The 20,815-nt window shown below is 38.4% G+C and overlaps 1 protein-coding gene across 2 annotated transcripts in view; it reads left to right on the forward strand.

Annotated features, from left to right (window-relative positions):
* Positions 1-7,917: 7,917 nt before the first annotated feature.
* The window catches only part of BCHE (butyrylcholinesterase), a 54,713-nt gene continuing 41,815 nt past the window's right edge, over positions 7,918-20,815 (forward strand). Inside the window, exon 1 of one of the 2 annotated variants that reach the window (XM_083847807.1) lies at positions 7,918-8,052. The gene's annotated coding sequence lies outside the window, so the exon portion shown is untranslated. The remainder of the gene's footprint in view (positions 8,053-20,815) is intronic. The other variant, XM_083847805.1, reaches the window with a different exon arrangement.

Here is a 20,815-nt window from a genome sequence, read left to right on the forward strand (position 1 = left end):
TTCAGATCTCTCCTATTATTTAAAAAGCAGATGATTGCATTGCTAATCTTGCAGTTAACAACTGACCTTCCCACCCTTTGAGAATGCAAAAGCTGCATTTCTATTCTATTATTGCAAATAGCCTTCCACTAATCTCATCGAAACTTCTCAAAGATACTGCTGTAGAAGCTGTACTGCTCATTGTGCTCTTGCACACAGAATATCTACAAAAAAAAAAAAAAAAAGTAATAGGACTTTACAATCTGATCATTAACACTTAATAGCTTTGAAATGTATTTTTCTTCCTACAGAGAATGTAAAAGTCTATTCTGTAATGAACAACAAAGGAAGTGTATTGAAGGGACAAGTAAGGAAGGAGTTTTCAGAGACAGTTGGTATCTACTTTAGAGATCTACTTGATTCAATACCTAATTGCTAATTCAGCATCTAATTGCTCAGCATCGCATTATGTACTTGTCTGCGAAATACAGCAGTCAGTTCAAATGGTTTTCACAAGGGCTTCTTAACAGCACAGCTCCCTAGCCTTCTCACTAAGTGTAATTATTACTGATGCCATCTGGAATACTGAGCAGAGATGAGCAGCCTCCTACCACCTGCAAAATGTTCAGCTGCTCTCCAAGCAGTCCCAGGACCTTTTTTCAGATGCTGACACCGCTCCGGCTGGGAGGCAGCAAGGCCATCACGCTTACTAGCCAGCATGCTAAATACATTAGCCTGTTATTACCTGTCCAAGAATCATGAGCCACCATTTAGTCCTGCTTTGGTGGGGTCTGGAAAGTCCATGACCTCCATGACACGGAGCATGACCCACTGCTGCTCTTCGATGCAAGTTTAATTAGTACTATTTTCTCTCCATTATTGCGGGTAGAACATTAGGTCCTCATAAAAAATTGCAGTGTAAGATCCAGGTTCACACTGGTCAGCCAATTTATATTATAAATTAGTTATGCTAAAACATTTTAAAACTTTAGGACAGCTCAGATAGTTCTGGGTCTGTTTCAAGGAGAATTATGCAACCTCTTACAAGCATAAAGCATTCTGAAGGTCTGCACTATACCTTTGAAACATTAGAAAGCATTTAAAGGGAGCACAAACTATAAGCACGGCAGGTAAAGCAAGGGAAAAAAAAAATCTTGCTGAGCATCAGTATGTTTAAACATATCTGGTAGTCTCTGTGTAGCAATTTATGCTACAGCAGCCACCGCATAGAAACTGCTTTTGTATCCAATTTAAAAACATGAATGTTCCATCCTTACCCTAGAGCTTAAAGTCAATTTACAGAAGTAGGGCACTATGAAGTATTGCTACAATAAACTGTTGTTTTACTTCCCTTTTATAGCAAAAATTAGGGGAACACTGCAACTGCTGTCAAGTCTTAAAATATACTTGCAATAAAATAAAAGCCATCGGGTTTCTTTAATTTCAGTGTTTTTCTTCATTATTCAAAGGCCTCCTTAAATCTTTCATAGATTCAGATATGATTTTTTAAAAGAAACACACAACCCTTCACCAATTAATCTAAATTTCTGGCTGCAGCATAAGCAGGCATTCATTGTCGTTCTTTATTTTTCTCATGGAAGAATGCATTTTAATTCTTCAAAACCTTGCCTGTTGGTTCCCTTAAATTAACAGAAGTTTGAATATAAAGCATCTTCCCGGTAATATTCTTCTAGAATGAATGAAGAAACACCTTATAATTATAAACTCTGTGAATTCATTTGAAATCCATCCTAAAGGCTGAAGATACTGGTGGTTTAGACATGACTGATATGTTCCGGTTCATAGGAAGCTACCATCTTTTTCATTACACAAGACCTTCACCTTCTTTTTAATGAGCACAGATATAGGATATGCTGAGTTAATATAACCAAGAGCAATCACTTTCATTACTGTTCTCAATGAATGAGAGGAATTAACTAGATTTTAAATAATATGCAAATATAATGACACTACAATGGGCTACTGTCTTTTCCTTACCTCTTCTCCATGAGAGAAACAGATTAGCTTTAAACTGTCCAGGTTATACATTTTTTAATTAAGAAAAAGCAAATCTTCACTGCAGGATTAGTCCTTCTGAAAGCAACAGAAATACCACAGGATTAATGTACAGGAATGAGACTGGTGAAATTCAAATCCTTAAACCCTTGGGAAACAGCATCCCATGCTTAAGAAGCCTGTAGAAGCTTATATTTATGCGCTTGGATATTCCACATTCATGAGATGGCTGTAGTTGAACTTCCCTCAATGGCATAAAATCAGTGAAAGCAAATACTACACCAAATTCATCTGCTGCTTTTTGTATGATGTTAAGGAGCAGACAGAAGATTTTTTCAAGCTGTGTAAATCAAAGTGATTTTGTTAGAATAACGTCATAGTTTCTTCAGCATACAGTGGAGGCACCCTGCAAAGAGCTGCAAGCCCTGAACCAAATGGTGCTAGACAAACAGGCAATTCAAGTCTACCTGTTGGCAAGTACCCTGCAGTGTTCACTTATTTTGCTTGTTTAGATTTAAATGCAAAACAAAACAAAAAACCCCAATATTAATGCACTCTGCATATAGAACAGCTTTTGGTATCCTTGCATGCAGAAGTGGAAGGAACAAGCTTTAAACAGGAGGAGGAAAACAAATAGTGTAGGAGTTGACAGATATTTGGATTTTAGTAAAGCATTTGATGCTGTCTCATGAAATCTTAATTGAAAAATTAATTCGAGTCAGCTTGGCTAGAGACAATTTTGTGTGGATTGAATATTAGGTAAAAGACAAAGTTACAATAAACAGCTATGTAACAAGATGGTTGGACATGTCCAGTGGGGTAACACATACTGATTGTTACTCCAGGTTTAGTTATATCTTCATTAGTGATCTAGAAACAAGTGTAAATAGGATCTTAATGAAATGCAGAAATTATGCTCATTCTAGAGGATTTAAAATGTCAACAAGGCATGCGTTACTTTGTGAAATAAAAAGGAACTGATTAGAAACATGGATGAAACTTGGCCAGAAAGAGATTCAGCCATAGAATAAAATGTTTTTATTAAAAAAAATAAAAATAAGAAAACATAAAAAATATGGCAAATTGGAAGACAAATCATTAAAATAAGAAGTATAGAAAAAGAAGCTGTAGTAATGGACAAGAAGAGAGATGGTAAATGTAACGAGAACTATAAAAACTATAAAGGTAACTCCAGGATCCAATGCCCTTTGTAGCCAATGGAAGTCTGGCCATTGATTTCAAAGGATTTTGGCAATTGCAAAGCAGGGATTTCCTGCAAACTTGTCATGGACCTTGCATGCAACTATGAGAAATGCACTCTTAGAAAGATGATCAATTGTATGGAAATCAGAGAAGATACTGAAGAAATTATGTATTTATTTATTTATTTTGGTGAGAACTGAGGTAGGAAGAAAAATTAAGAGAAGTGGTTATGGCTTAGGCAAGTAAGGAGTAAGTGGAACACAATAACAACTTCAAGTGTCTGAGGGTATGAGATGGGAAAAGAGGTAATTATTCACTTCATTATATGGAAGTACAATTTTAACAAGTAAGAGAAATACATTACACAGAATGAAAGGCATCTGATGTAAATATCAGGAAATGCAGCATATTAAACTGTTGAATAATAGAAGAGATGGAAGTCGTGTGGTTTAGGACTCTTAAAAATCAGATTGAATGCCAGCCACTGAAATGCAGGAAGTAATTTTTCTTTTTTATTCCTTACAATTCTATGAAATATTTGACTTAAAAAGACTAGTATCTTCCAGACAATTCCTGTGCAAGTTTCATGTGTTAAAGCCTACATCAGGAGAAGCAGAAATAGCAAAGGATAAATTGCTCTTAAAAAGGAATAAATACTCTTTGTACCTTTTGATCATGTAATCTTCTCTCTACTTTTACCACTCTCTGATTAAGATTATAGTCTTTTATCAAATCTAGTACTCGTGTCGATATCTTTGAATTTTTTTCCCTTATGTAGAGGTTAACAAGGTAGGAAATGGGAATATTTTTACCAGTATCCCACAGATCTGTTAGCTGAAGAATTTTTTACCATGATTTGTCTTAGGTTACTCTGTCTTCTGATAGAAATACCAGCCATAGGTATGGATGTGGTGTAAGATTTGTTCTCAGGAATTTATCTTCTCTGGTCAAATCCCTTTCTTAGCTTTTAGTTTCTAAATTTGATAAGGTAATTTGATTAATCAATGCAGTTCTTAGGATATGTCCACTAATTCACTTTGCAAAAAAGTGCAATGTAAAAACATTAAACAAAGAAAATGTAAAGAACTGGGACTTATGGGGGTATGGAAATTCCACAGTTCATGATAGGGCAGGTAGCTGTTTATACTCAGCAGTTTCTGCCATTTCCCCAATCTCTGTATTTTAGTTCCCAGTTCTATACCAAAAGTAGGAAGCAAAGAAAAAGTTTTGATGACAAATAAGGATTTTTTTTTTTCTTTCATTGTTAAAGAGGCAAATTAAAATATAGATACATAGTTATAAACTTAGGAAATGCAAATTCTTTTTTGGTATAAATGATCATAAATTCAATCATTTCAAGTTCAGTATGACAATCTACAGCAATGGAGGATATATACTATATCTATCTCAGCATTTGTTAATGTATAAACTCTTTTACTCACACTGGTGTTCATTCTCAATAGTCTTAGGAAACATTAATGCACAATTTGTAGATTTTATACACTACCACAGTTTACAACAAAACACACTGAAAACTGGCTTCTAGTCAGTTCGGACAGGAACCTGTCTTAATTTAATGATATCATTACCAAAGTTTAAGAAAATATTGTAAAAGTAATAGGGGATTAAAAAAAAAAAAAAGTGGAAACAATGTGGTGAAAGCTTGCCAGGGGTAAGCATAAATAAAATTTTAATATAAAAAAAACATTTTATATATTTTTACTATAAACAATCATTGACAAATTTATGTATCTAAGCCTAGAAAATCAAATTGTCCTGCACTGCAAGAAGCAAGGATCAGAGATAAGCTGAATATAAAGCCCTAGTACAACACCTGGATGCATAAGTGCACAACAGAAAATAGGGAAGCAGTGGTATTTGTCCGTGTAGTAGTGCTGAGACAGTTATTGGAATGGTCTGTTTAATTCTTCAGTCCAAATTCCAAACTTATATTGGAAATGATCAGAAAAATGATATTAAGAGGTCTGGAAAACCTGTTTTCTAGGGAAAAATTTAAGAAACTAAATCTATGTGGTTTATCCAAACACAGTTCAAGAGATTACTTTCATTAACTTGAAGTCAAGGAAGTACTGATGTGAAAAATCACCTGCTGGCAAGTTATTAAAACCAATAAATCTTCTGATCCATATATAAACTATGATAGTATCAATGACATCAGTGGAACCACACTATTATGCAAGTCAGATTATTTAAGTGCTTGTAGTTTATCCTCAGGTAAATTCAGTCAGTGACTGTAGTGCCTGTCTAAAACAAACAAACAAACCTACAAAACCAACACATTCAGATCAGTCCCAGTTCAGATCAGAATCAAAAAATTCAGACTTGGATATGTGGACAGTTTATAAATACCTGAAATTAAACAGATTAATGACTAAGGCTGGTTAAGATTAAGAATCAGCTCAAAATGCACGGAAAAAAAACACCACCACAAACTGTGAAATATTCTGACATTCTTCAAAACTGAAATTCTGTGTTTCTGCACACTTGTATTATGCATTTAAAAGAATGATCATGTTTTATTCCTTGCCAGATTTGTTTTTCTACTTGGAAAACATTTATTCTGTTTCTTGTTTACAGTGAATTTAGAATTAATGTGGTTGTTTTGGTTGAACAAAAACAACCTTGACTTGTAATATGCTTCATTTTATCATACCAGAAAAATCCAATGTAAAAAAAATGTAACCTGAAGTTTGTTTAAATTACTTAAAGAGTTAAGTTAGTTGACAAAAGAATTAAGTTAGCTGATAATTACCATATAAACAGATCAAGGATCAAAGCTACAAGTGAAGTCTTACGAAGTGTAGGAAGATTATATTTCCAAGTTATAATACTGAAAGGCAGAACTAGCTTAATGTATATAGAAAAATAAACCTAATATCCGTATGTGAAATATCATTGTCTCAGTGAATGTTTTTCACAAAGTAATAATCAGAATAAGAAAATCCAGCAGTCCAGTTCAATAAAGTAACACACAGTTGGCATTAGTGAAGCATGTATTTGGTGCAACGATGTTTATTTGTATAAACCAAGCCATGTTTTCTTAAATACTGTAGAAATACACAGAAATCCCAATTCAAAAACACTCTGCCTGGTTTCCTCATGAGTTTGCCATCCTAAAAACCATTTCCCTGTGCCAGCTTTCCTTGCAGAACGTGCTCACCTCTTTGATTATCAATCACATGCCTGCTGCACTCAGCTTCTCCCAGGACTCTGCTCATCACAGGCTCTTTTGGTGTCCCCTAGCTGTTTTAAGCATGGTATTACAGAAAGCTAAAAATGCATCTGTTATTTTCACATCCTAAATTTAAATACCTTTAAATAAAAAATCCTGACTAAATCTGCTGGCACAGAACAGAATCATTCTTGAGCAGCAAATATCTGACGGAGTATAGTCAGATCTTGAGCAGGGAAACACTACGTGGAGGACTCAGGTCAGCAGCTCTGTTGGCTACAGCAAGGAACAAGCTTGCAATAGGGAGGAGACCCGTCCGAGCAGCGCGAAGGGTTCTAGAACAAAGGACAGCAAGGAAGACCTAGCAGCATAGCTCTAAAACTGGAAAACATCCTGGTAAGAGCTGGAAGATCCACATGCATCTCAGCATCCCTCTTCCTGAGAAGTCTTGCAGTCTGAGTCACCACCAATATTCCTTGTGCTATTTGTTAATCATTAACCAGGTTAGCTAACAGTGCTGGTGTGGCTGTGCCTACTTCTGCTGCGAACACACTTTTATAATTTACCATGGTATGAATGATGTTTATGTTTTACTTAATTGATTCCAAAGCATCATAGCAGTCTGGGAATGATCATGTGAGCGTCTGGAGTGAGTCAGACACTATCTCCAGGTTAAGTCCTTGGTGTTGCTTTAGATGGTCAAAACTCAGGGCGTTAACAGGCTCAGGCTTAGGAGTTTATAAAGCATGTGGCAAATACAGACAGGACAGAAGACACAATCTAGTGACAACATGAGATTTACAACATTGCAGACTGGCAAAAGCCGAACAGTAGAAACCCTTCAACTTGAATTATTTTTCAGATATTTATTTTTAGAGTAAGATTTGATTTTTGATTCAATAAAAATACATAAAATATGATTTTTTAAAAAGATTATATATATATATATATTTTTTTTTTTTTTCATCAGAAAATACAACACGGAAAAGAAAGTAGTTCAATGCCACAGCAGTTAGTTGACCGGGGCACTAGCAGACAGACTCATTTCTCAGTCCCAGGTACTGAACTGACATCCCACATTCATACAGACATGGAAGACCAAATGTGAAAAATGAATAAATGAGTTTGACGACTAACCCAATGTTATGTTAGATTTTAATACTTCTAAATTTCTAATTAAAGCAAGGTGGAATCTATCATATTCTGCTCAGATGACAAATCAACCCTCTGAATTAAAACTGTGAAGTGCTTAAAGGAAAAAAAAAAAAAGAATAGATCTCCATGTCCTCATTCCAGTTCTTGGAAAGAAGTTTAAAACGAGCAAAAAACTGCCTTCATATCAGCAGCTATAAAAGTACACTGTTACAGGTAAAGGTCTCGGCAAAGCAGGGAAGGCACAGACGCGTGATCAAAGCTGCGCAGAAATACATGTGTTTCCTTCAGTTGTTTGGCAATGTGTCATTATTTAGGTAAATTATTTACATATAAGAAGCAGCATATCCTCTGAGTCACATAACGCTCCTGGCTCCTTAAACTTGCTGCTTATCTGACAGCAGGGCAGTCGCAGATATAAGGAGCTTGGCTACTTGGCAGTCCTTGATTGGTCTGAGAATGCTCTTAGCTGAAGGAAAGAAGCAGCGAGACGGAAAATCAGCTCTCAGGTTTGTCTTTTCTGCTCTGTTTTCAGGTAGAAGTGTTTAAAGCTGTGGAGGTGGAAGTTCTGATTCGATCAGACAGGGAGATCAGAGTGAGTAAGCGTGTGCTGCTCCCCCCCACACCTATTTCTTTGTTAATTTGTGAGAACATCATGGGTGTGATGTTGTAGGGGGCAGACGAGGGGAGTGATGCCAGCCAGGCCTGGGCCTCGGCCTGTTTCCCCCACAGCCTAGGAGCTCGCTGCTGATCCTGCCAGGGCAGCCTCTGGCACCAGACCAGGCCTGGACACACCTGGTCCTGTGCTTTGAGCTGTGCAAAGATGATGGATAAAAGATATTAAGTTGGAAGCTGGGGGCCCTCTGCTGCAGGAGCAATTAAGTAATTACTAATGGCTAAAAATGTCATGTTGTTGGTCCTTACCAGGTATTCTTCAGTGTTGGAAATGCAAAGCGTGCTCTAGGAAAACAAAGAGCCGGTTAATTGCATGATTTTACCTTACTAGAGTAGCACTGTAATATTTCTGAATACATCTGTTTTTGGACAACCAAAAAAGGGTATATAGATAATTCTGTCTCACACTGTGAGGACACAGAGTGACTCTACAATGCATACAGGCACATGAAAAGGAGTTCTGAGGTAGTTTGTACCCAGTTTATGTGGGGTCACCACAATTTAAATGGTCTGGTCTAGGACTTAACAGTGCTGCAGAAGAAAAGACAACTCCTAAATCTGTTATGGTTTAAAAAAATAAACATCAACCTTAAAATTACACAGGAATATTGGAGTGAGAATTGGCATTAGGCTGAGTAAACCAAATCAGAGGAACATTATGCATCAACGTGGAACGAAACTGCATGTACTCTTTTCTCTTTAAAGTGTTAGCAGGACATCAAGGTGGAATTAAAATGTTTTAAATGTCAGATGCTTGCTTCTCTTAGCTCCCACCAGGAATTTTCCAATCATCAAAAATCCAGCCATAATAAATGCACTTACACTGCAGTGTGCAGCTATTTCTCTCTAGCTGATAATGCTGTCAGACAGCCTTTGTGCAACAGAAGAAATAGAGCAAACACTTCTCAGCTGATTTCCTGCTACTCCATTGGCATATAAGTGTTGGCAATAAGGGTGAGATGTATAATAAGGCTTGAGACTTAGTTTTCTTTGCTCTGCAGTCATGCCATGAGATAGCAAACCTCAGACCTTAAAGCTCTCCATTAGTTGACGGTGGCTTTGCAAGGTGCTGCCCCTCTCTGCTAGGCTGGGGAAGACCTCCTGTGAGAGGAGGCTGCTTGGAGCTTATCTTCACCCACAGCTCATCAAAACACTGCCAATATCCTGGAGTTCTCACAGTTAAAATTTACAGCAATTAATGCAATGCATCTGACATTTCACTGCTTGAAGTGAAGTACCACGGAATGGCTATTCCTCCTTCACCACACAGGAGTTTCTTTCTTCTCAATTTTTCCCTTCTCCCCTCCCTTTTCTCCCAGCTGACCCCAAGTCCATCCATTCTCCTTCAAAAAGCACACGATGGGCTCAGACTTAGCTGTAGCAGGGGTGAAATTAATCACCAATTAATGTAGTGCTGAGGTCAGTGCTGTAGGTAATGAGTCTGATTAACACACATGATCCTGCAGCAGTGGTTAGCTAAATCTTTGCTTTCTTCCTTCTGGGATTAATCTCAGTTTATACATTCGCTCCTGGTCAGCCAGCAGTTAGATCCCAGATATATCAGGCTGGTCTGTCAGACAGCTTCAGGTTCCCTGGGCTCTTCATCTTTTAAATCTTTGCATAAATATCTCTGCACTTGTACCACAACACGTATTTTTTTAAGCTAGCATACTTGTTTTAGTGAGAACAAGCAGTAAATCGGCATTTCTGTGGATTCTGAAAAACTATGTTTCTAGGTTTTCCCAGCTGTAAAACTCTTGGAAAGGCTTTTCTTCCTTCTCTTTGCCTGTTTTTCTCTGGCAGAAGTTTGATTGCAATTTTCTTTCCATGTTTTTAAAGTGACTGACTTTAATTTGAATGTATTTTCCCCTGAAAATCCTTTCAGTCATTGTGGAATTATACAAAGCAGCTTTCTGCACAGGAGAAAAAAATAATAATAAAAAAAAAATCTGAGACTGTTTCTGCTGGGGGGGGGGTGTGTTATGGGGAGTGCTGCTGTTTCCTGCCCTGAGCCAAAGCAGTTTGCTTCCTACCAGGCAGAAGGGATACGGCAGCGCTGCTGTGAGATGGAAATCAGGCAGAAGGTTGAGACAAGAGGGGCTGGGTACCAATCCCTCCTGCCTCCTTTCCATGCAAAGATGGCACATTAGCAGACTGTCTGGTGATGGTGCTGTTACACAAATAATACACAAATTAGGTCTTGATGCTCCTGGCCCACCTCCGAAGCCATCGAAGCCCTGTTTGGCAGCACCTATCCTGCTTTTGTATCCTTTTCTTCTTTGTTCTCGTTCCCTGAGTTTCTCCCATGCAAGAAATGCTCTTCCCTCATTTCTCTTACTGGAGTGCCAAAACAGCTGCAAAATGGGGCTGCTGAGCCTGGAGGGAGGAACGGTCACCGGGGGCCCTGTAAACCAAGCAAGGAAGGCTGGAGGAGTGACTCTAAACAGTGCAATGGCTCTGCATTTCCACATAGAATAATAACTTTTCAAAAAGTTGGGGGTGGGGTGCTATTTGATTTCGTGTTTGTTTTTAACATCTTGGCTCCACTGCTTTTGATGGGCTGCTCTCTATCAGCCTGGTTTCAAAGAAACAAGATGAAATTTTAGGATGGTGAAGAAAAAGTATAGATTTTATTTTCAACTAAGTATGTTACTCTACAATGCCAAAACCACTATGGATTTGCTTTCTTTTTCAAATAAGAATGTAATAATACAGCAGCACACAACTTACTGTTGTTGATGACTTCAAGACCTGCAAAACTGAGCCCTGTGCAAGTTCAGAGCAGCCAAGGAAATGTGGTAGAGCAGTCAGAAATCAAAATTGTATCTTGGAGAATTTGCCAGTATCTCTGCACCTGTGTTCATCTCAAACTATCATACAAGCTTATTTTGTTTTGTAATGTCGAATCAAACAAAGTCACGTACTCGAGGACAAACAGTAACATTCAACAGCTCTTGTTAATTTAGGATAGATTCAGTGGAATAGTACAGAAATAAGGCATGAAATATAAGATATTGATGTACTTTCCAATAATGATGCATATCTTTCTGATTTCTCTGTGTCAGTAATGATGCTTTCCAGTAAGGTCAGAATGGACAAGGCTTATTGGGGTGGTGAGGAGAAAGTAAATTCTTTCCTATCCCCCCCCAAACATGGTAGGCTGAAACAGGTTGGCTCATCTTAGAAAAATGATGCAGATGATGCAGGTGTCTCCTTCTTATAAATTTACAGCAAATAAATATCCAGGAGGAGAAAAAGAAATATTTTCATAAGAGAAAAATGGTAACACTCAATAAAAATAGTTGCATATACATTTAGTCTGGAAATGAGAGTAATTTCTAATCTAGTGACTGATATTGTCAAATGTTAGGAGCAGAGTGGGCAAGAAACTACAAGATTATATTTAATCATACAATGAGTGAAATAATATATAATGATTTCTTATAACTGTAGAGGTCTGGACATGATGGACGGGAAGTCTTGAGAAATTTTGCTGTGGAAAATAACGTTGATTTTTGCTAAAAACCATTTTCAGAAGGGGAAAAAAAATGAGCAAAAGCTATCAGCTTGCTCCAGCAAATACATGCTTTTGAGATTATTACAGTTAGTAGGCCTTGAAGTTTAATTAAAGTGTTCTTAACAGCTAAATAACACTAAAGGCAATGGAGAAACTAAATTTCTAACAAACTAAAGCAGTATCCTCAGCCTTACTTTCATCAATGTATTTGAGAGTGAGAGAAAAGGAGATGCTGAAGAATACAAAAAAATAGAAAAAATTGTCAACATGTATATATTTAATTTTTGTAGATGTCCCCATCAATACCAATAAAGATCATGGGTAGAATCTGAATTCCTTTCTAGGTGGAAATCAACTGTTGATATCCATCTGTCCCCCTGCAGGGACCCTCAGGACTCACAACTGCTAATCTCACATTGTGAATAGAAGGCAAATGCTTTGCATGTGCTACACACAACTTGAAATAAAATACAATTATTGACTTCAGCTCTACATTATTCTGAAAAGGGTAAATGTACTGTGTGTGATGGGAAGCCTTCCAATAACATTTTTAGAAAAATTAGATATTTTAGGTGGCCTACAGTAGGCAACATTATTTGTAATGCACATGAAAACGTTACATATTCACATTCATCAATATGCATTGGCATAAGGGAACTGATTTTCTGAGATCATTGCTTCATCAGCTGACAATGGGAATGAAATGTTCGACTTTGCTTTCTGCCAATTCCCCCTGCCATGATGCCTTAACATGAAATATACCACAAAGCCAACTTTTTGGCTGAACTGTTAATCAATTCATGTTCTGAATCATGAGTATTCATTGTAGTTAGTATTTTTATCTTGATATATGTGCATTGGATAATTGAGCCAGATTTCTCTAAATCAGTGTGACCATAGCAATTTTTCAGCCTTTTTAGATGGTGCACAGTTGAAAGACTTGTGCTGGTTTTGCTGGTCAAAAAGGAGCAAAATCGGGTGTAAAACTGTTTTAACACTTTTTAAAGCTCTTGTTGCCTAGAAGGCATTTCTGGTTTGTTTCTTCTGAATGTTTTCTATGTTTTCTGTGGTGTGGTTGAAACTCAATTCAAGATCAAGGGCATGTGAAACAACAGAAAACTTTTTTATTGGGTTTATCCTTTTGCTACTAGTAATCTGCAACACATTAGCCATTTTGGGCTGCTTTTAAAGAATAAGCAGACACTGAGTTGTTGTTTAGACTTTTGTTTTGAGAATTAAACAACTGTCACTGTATCCATTAATATCTGTACTGATAGATTAATAAATGTTCACCTGCATGAATCTTCAACTACCATTTTTTCCTAGTTGTTTATATTTACTGGAAAAATGAGTTTTATGCCATTTACTTCCATGTTGAAAGTCTGCCTAAATCCATGGTACGACTTAAACCTTTAAGGCAGAGTTGACCAGGTATTTAAATAAGCTTTTTGATGCTGAATACCATTCATTCAGATGCACTAGCAAATTCTTCCACAGCAGCAGCATGGACCCCACTTTTTTTTTTTTTCAGTGTAGAAGGGGAATAAATATTTTATCTGCTTTGCAGAGCTTCAGACTCACGGAATGATTTGAAAGAAAATTGTCTTTGCTCTGATTTATGAGCAATCACAAGTAACACAGATTCTTCCCTTGGGACATTTCTACTGAAGTGTAACCACATCGAGATTAAGCTTCCTCTTTGCGTGCCCTGATAGTCTTGTGGGTGCTATTACCAGTTAAGGCATACAGACTCATGAGCATGATCTAAAACAAGCAAGTACAAGTATTCATTGCAATAGAGAAGCACATAAAATTGCTGAGTAAGCTGGTACCACTTTTTACATTATGCTTGGGATTTAAAGTGACAAAAGCCAGTCCCAGCAGCAAGCCTTGGGGCACTCCCTTATTAACCTCTCTGTATGTCAAGAATTAGCTATTTTTTCTTCTCCTTTGTTTTCCCTATCTCATGAATAGTTTTTAATCCATGGCAGAAAGTTACCTTTTACCCTGTAGCTATCAAATTTCCATAATGGGCTTTGGTGATGGATTGTGTCATAAGCCTTCTAAAACTACAACTGAATGGTCTCCTCAGGTCTTCTTTTATTCTCTATTAACTTTTTGCTGGCACTGAACAGATTTGTAGGGAAAGATTTTTAACCTTTCAAAACATGGGGGATTTTTACCTATTTCTTTATTTTTTAAATATCCTGTAGTTTTATATTCACATCTATCACTCAGTCTAAGATACCGGGCTTCACATAGCAGTAGTTGCTTCTCAGATAAGAAGTTAGACAGTGGAAAATCTGAAAACCCTCAACATATAGTTACCTCATATCTGAATGGACAGATTCACATTTAAACGAACTAGATAGAAGAAGTCTACAGCATTGCTATTGTGCTTTACAGTAGCTAAGAATCTGTTTGTATTCTTTGGGAGACTATTTTGGGAGAGAAATCAACCTTGTGGCATGTCATCTGCAACTCACATGTGGTCCACAAATCAAGGCATTGCCAGCACCCTGATGGGAGCTGAATAACTGAGTTACATTTCTCGTGTCTTGTGTTAGAATGAATTGTGCTCCAGCGTATTCCCACAATGAAAGAAGAGGTGTATTTTTCCCTCTTCTTTTTAATCTGACCTAAAGATATTTTTCTCTGAGTACTCTGTGGGAAGACGGAAGGCACTGTCTGCTGCATCCCTCAAGGAGGGAAGCAGACAGCATGGAAAAACTTCTCCAGCAGCAAGCAAAAAGTTGAAGTGTAGCTGGGGAATTATCATAAAAGATTTGGGAATGTTAAGACAACACACAGGCAAATGCTTAGGGAGGTGGAATAGAAAATTAAACTAAATCATCTCCTAGTGTGACTCTCAGTTATTTTGTCCAGGTTTAAAGACTTGGGTTCCTGGATTTTGTTGTTATGTAGAAAACATAGGAGTTATCGTCTCCTTCTGATGATCAAGAGTTATGCTGCTTCTTATATTAGTTTTAGAAGTATGAAATTAATTGTATTTCCACAGAAATCCATGTGGGATGTTCTTGTCTTTTGTGTCACAAACTCCCAAAACTGATCTCACCTAATTGTCTAGTTTTATTAGAGGAAAGTATCAGGATCCAACCTTGAACCTTAGCCAAGTTTTCTTTATATTTTCATGGGTAAAATTAGCAGGTGGTGGGTTCAGGTGTAAACCATTAGGTGCAGTTTTTCATGACTCATGTCCTTACACTATTGATCTTTGAGCAACCTGGTCTAGTGGAAGGTTGCCCGTGTCAGGGGGCTTGGAATTAGATGACCTTTAAGGTCCCTTCCTACGCAGACCATTCTATGATTCTGTGATCTTGTTGCCAGATGTTCTAGATGCTAGATGTTTACAAGTCTTCAGAAAGTGCTTGGACAATTTCAATGAAGAAAATAGTGGAAATAAGATACAAACACATCGACTCTCACTGAGACTCATTTTTTTTTTTTGCTGGCTGGGAAGTTTTACAAGCATCATTACATCTACTCTGTTCTACTTTGATTTTCCAGACTTCTCTGGCATTTGATGTTTTACCTTTGGACAGACTCAGCATGGCTATACACATTCTTTTTACGTAAAATTGCTCTTATTGAATGAAAGATGTTATAACTTCTCTCCAGTTAACATTTCTTTAGTCACACAGAGTGGAAAAATAATTTTGAATCACACTGTTGTCAGGGCTGATCAGTCCTATAGAAACAAAATAATAAATTGGGTGGTGGGGAACCTGAGAGAAGGTTCTGGGAATAGCATCTATAAGAGACTGAAAGAATTAAATCTGTTTATAAGTTAGCAGGAAAAGAAATAGCTCAAGTATAAAATATCAGGGAGGGTAATCTGAAAAATAGTCCGAAAAAAAAATATGGGCTAATCCAGCATTCAAATGATTAGCCTAATGCAAACTGCAATGCTGCTACCACTGGAAACAGATCTGATGGTCAGCATCTTGGCCAGCCTCTGCCTGTTTAAGGTGTCACCCAAGCCGTGTCCTCAGTACACTTGTGGTTTTTGAAATAACATGTAACTTTGAAAAACCGAAACAGCCTGTGTGTGTGGTGGGGGGGAATGCAGTAGTGAAAGTAATCTGCAGTGACAAACATTAAGGAATGGTTTGTTGGAAACTGCACTGAGTGTATCATCAATTCACAGATCAGCTTTGCAGTGTTTGCATGCTAAGCCTGTGCAGATGGGTTATTTATTTTCATACCTGAATTTCGTGGCCAGAAAACGCTGCCAGTGGTTTACATAGAGAGCCAAAGTCCTATGAAATATACTGAGCTGTAAAATCAAGAGGAAAATGAGTCTGAGAGGCTTGTTTTGTTTCTGGTTTTCTAGGATTTGAGGGTCTTCCCAGTCAAATAACAGCTATCGAACGCGGCAGCGTAGCTCTGTGGGTGATGCATACTGCTTAAGGGCAACAGCACAGCCTGGTGGTTTATGGTTATTCCAATGCATTGGATCAGGTATCTACACAGGAAAATGCAGGACTTTCCTTTCCCCTTAAGCTAACTCATTGCCTGTACAGAACTGAAGCTGTTTTTCATTAATTCATATGTAAGATACTGCTTTACCTGAGGTTTTCAGAATAAATAGAAAAGATGAGACTGCAAGGGTATATGCAAAAAGATAAATTAATAGGTCTCTTCCTTTCCAACATCTATGATTGTGAAACCTCGAGGCACAGTCGTGGCCAGCTAGTACATGTGGTTTGTGCTGAATGTGTCTTAATTTTTGTTCCAAGATAATAGCCAGAGGCAGATAACTAAAAAGGAAAAGTTTGCAATGTTCACTATGCAAAATTTAAAGAAAAAAATAGGCAAAAAAAAAAAAAGTGTGTGCAGGAAAAATAAAATTTTGTCTTGCTGGCTTTTTCTATTACAATAAAGCCAAACAAAATAAATAATACATTAACATAAACTGAATATTCAAACACCAATAATAATATTTATTCTCTTTCTTCTGTGTCTTTGGGGTATGTGACGTTGGTCAGAGTGTACCTTCTGATGTGACAGTGAAATGGAATGGTGCCAATAAAATTAATTGCATTTGCTATTTTGCTTGATTTTTGAGGAATTGACTATGCTATTACTAGGAATGCAGCTGGCACTGTTGTAGTTGCTGAACAAAATTCCTGAAAGCTACAGTTAATTTTCAGTTCATTTACAGATCTTACTAAGTGGTTCAAAAGCAAATGGCTGTAGCTAGAAGAGCAGTGCCAGTCCAATGTTGGGGCTGGTCCTGAGTGTAGTTTCTTCTTCAGGCTCCTCAGCTCTGCTTAACTTGATAGAAAAATCCCTTGATTCTAGCCTGTATGGCTTTGGATCTGAGAGAAAATATATCTTAAGAGAGGCTTACCAAGGCACTGAAAGACTGAAGTGCTTTGAACCAAGAAGTAGCATTTTTTTTTTTTTTATGCAGTAAAGATTCCTACATGATGGTCACCACAAATAAATGTTCCGGTTTCTCTCTTGATCTTTAGTCTGAATGTGGCTGAAGTATGACTTGCAGTGAAGTGCGTTAGGCCACTTGGTCATACAGTTACTGCATTTAAACTTTTGTTTAAGCTCACGCTTAAGTTGCATTTATTTTAGTGTGATAGCTGGAGTCAGGGAGTCAGAGGATTCAAGACCCCCCACTGTACTCCAGTGGAAAAGGAGATATTGGCAGCATATGAAGGGGTTTGAGCTGCTTCAGAAGAGGTTGGTACTGAAGCACAGCTCCTTCTGGCACCCTGAGTGCAAAACCACCTTCTATTGCAAAAACACAAGTTTATTTCTCACATATATATGTTTCCTTTTCATCACCTGCTAATAATAACCCATCACTTCAGGCACTGCCACATACTTTGCTTGTTGCTCGGCTCACGCGGTAGGTGGCGGGGTTCATTTCTGGACGGAGAGCCTCAAGTCAGCCATTTTGCCCTGACGCCTCTCCAGCAGGCCCTGGTGGCTGGGGCAGCACAGCCACACCAGTGCTGGTGGGATCAGTCTCTGCACTCCGCTTCCCGTGCTATTGGCCAGTACGACCCCATATTTTCATTTTACTGAAAGGAATTTGTCAGCAACAACTTAATTTATGGCTTGGGGACATCTGCCAGTCTTGACAATTGAGGATCAAACGCCCACTCAGAGAATCAGCATGTACCCAGTATTCATGCTTGGCTATGAGAAAGCTCTCTTTTTTTTCCATGTTAAATGAAGGGAACTTTTATTAGTATTAGTTTCACAGTGCCAGTCGTGCCACCAAACTGAATGCTGTATCAGCATTTACAGTACATTTAGAGGGTGAATCATCACCCTCATAGGCGTAACAATTCTGTAATACAAATCCAGCGTGTTGCAATATGTGTCCACCAAATTCTGTTCTTATTCCTACAAATTTTGTATCAAATCACTTAGGTCAGCTTAAATTTGGAGAGCAACAAAGTAAACACAATTTTTGGCTGATTTACATGTCTGTGATTATTGTAAAAGGGTTTGCTTCCTAAACTAAAGTGATGCAAACAGTCTGCCAAGAAAATGAGCTGCAATATTTTTGTTACATTTTTGTAAAGCTGGTTGTAACACTCAGTCATTAACCCGAGGATAAGTGGACACCTGAAAAGTAAAATTCAGATTACTTTTTACATTCATTGGATCTGTCAGTCTCAGGCTTGAAATGTCATCATTTTCCTTTGAGCTAAAACATTTGGAGTGTTAGCCTAATGTTTTTACTATGCACTGTTGCAGACGTGGGTAGCACACGTTGGCACCATTCGTCTTCAGAGCTGTTACGGTTGGTATATCAATATCTGTGATTCAGGGACGCCTAATAGCATGCACTGTCAGGATGCAGTGTATCGCATTAAGAGTCATTAATAGCTCTATCCTGTGCACTGACATGATGTAATGTAACAGCTGTCCCATAGAGAAACTCTTAAGGCATCCTGTCAAAGTCAGACATGCTAATAACTGCGGTAGGTGCTGGCACATCGCATGGTGACAGTGCCAGCGTCCTGCCTACCAGCAGCGCTGCAGCAATGCCAGGCATATTGTATGGAGTGCTAAAAATCCATGCATTAACGGCTCCATTTTTACTGACATTCTCCTGTATGCCCTGCCAGAGATTGATACTAAATGAGCTAAGGTGAGCCAAGATCAGACTTGTTTCATGCGACTTTGAGGCACCGTGGGGACAACGGAGCTGGCAGGCACATGCTTGAACTCCAAGTACAAATGACTCGTCCTCACTGCCTGCCCTCAGCCTGCCTCTTGTTTTGCCTGCTATTGAGATGCCATCTCCTGCCAAAAACTCCAGACCTCATTTCTTACTGACCCTATCTCAGGCAAACACCTCTCTGTTTTTCATCGCACGGGAAGGAGCTTCCCATAAACATTTCACACAACTCTGTTGCCATCCGTTCTCATGGCTACATGCTGTATGTGCTGACAAATGTTGCTTTGTGGTTTTCAGTGTGTGTATCCCATCCTTCTGCTTCCACCGGATGCCACTTTTCTTAGACTGAAAACTTTTTTTCACTTGGACTGCCCTTACTTGATGTGTTTGCATATCCCACTGCAATCATGATTGAAACTACAGCTGTGGAGGGAAAACCCAGTACAGCTTTCTGCGAGAAAGGATTCTTGTGTATAAATTTACAATTAAATGGCCCTATAATAAATTCCAAAAGGCCAATAGTAAAGACCTTTATGCCAGTAATGAGGCATAGGAAACACTGATTTCTAAATGCCACAAATCAGTAAATTAGTTGCTCCTTGGGCACCTGTTATGTAAAACGCTGCTTATTGTCACTGGACTGAGTGGTCACTGTGGTGTCACTAGCATCTCCAGCAGGTGTGGGGGCTTTTACTATGCTTGGAGAATCTCACACGTGTTGTTCAACTGAGGTTGTTGGATACATCTTTATGGACCATGTCATGGCTTTAGGAGAGTGTGTTTTCCCTTAGTCTTTAGGTGAGGAGGGAATATGTCTGTCTTTAAGTCACTTTACTGAATAATTATCCACCAAGGCACAGGAGGCGCTTTTGTAACCTCTGCTGTTGAATATGCGTCCGTAGTGGAAATGGCTAAGCTGGAAAATCTCCACTTAACTATTCATAAGCCCTTGGGCTCCTGGCTCATGTTTTGGCTCAAGTGTAGCATACTGGATGGACAATAATGTCCTTGTTGAAGAGCCCTTTGATAGCTCATCCCACAGCCAGAGATACCAAAAGAAGAGCTTGAAAATTCCTCCAACTTCTTTAGGAGGGTTGTCTTCAGATGCTTAACCTGGATTGCTAAAGGGGTAAGAAGCTCTTAGTCCACAGAACAGACACCAGCCCATGTAATAGATATTGATATTGCTTATGGATATTGATCCTATTGACTCATTAGTTGATCTTCCAAAACAAACGTTTATTTGTATTCACTCTGGCTCTGTTCTGAAGGCTGTTATGTACTGGCTGTGCACAGTCCCATTTTTTGCTTGCCAAGCAGATGGTCTTCCTGGGCTGGTTTGCAGGGACCAGCTGAACACGTCTGGCCACAGGTATTGGGGTAGGGAGGTACCCGTAGACACATCACGGCTGCAATAGTAAGTAGGGCAGACCAGCGGAAGCAATGAAACAGCCAGTTACCAGGATCCAGTGGTATACAGACTGCAGGGCTTCTTATTCCTTTTTTTTTTTTTTCCCCCCTTCCATTTTGGAGAAGCTCAAATCTGATATCATAGACTGAATCCCCATTTCCCATGCTTATCATGACATAAATCTAGGCACCCATCACTGAAACATCATTCTAAGCTTTGCCTCAAAATCTTTTGCATGGTGACACAGTGGGATCTAAAAGGACAACGATTTGGGATAAATAGAAAAGAGCTGGATCAGTTCACTTACATTCCCTTTGGTCATACATCTTGTTTCCTGTCTGTTCTGGTACAATTACCTCACAAACATTTCATCATTGCCCATCTTCTCTTGACATAGCTTCCAGGTTTCTCTATAAAGTGCTCTGACTCTGCTGCTTTTCCTGTTTGTGCCCCAGTGCTTAATATTTGTACAGATTTATTGATTGTTTTTCTTAC

Source organism: Anser anser, assembly GCF_964211835.1.
Source record: "Anser anser genome assembly, chromosome: 9".
NCBI lineage: Eukaryota > Metazoa > Chordata > Aves > Anseriformes > Anatidae > Anser > Anser anser.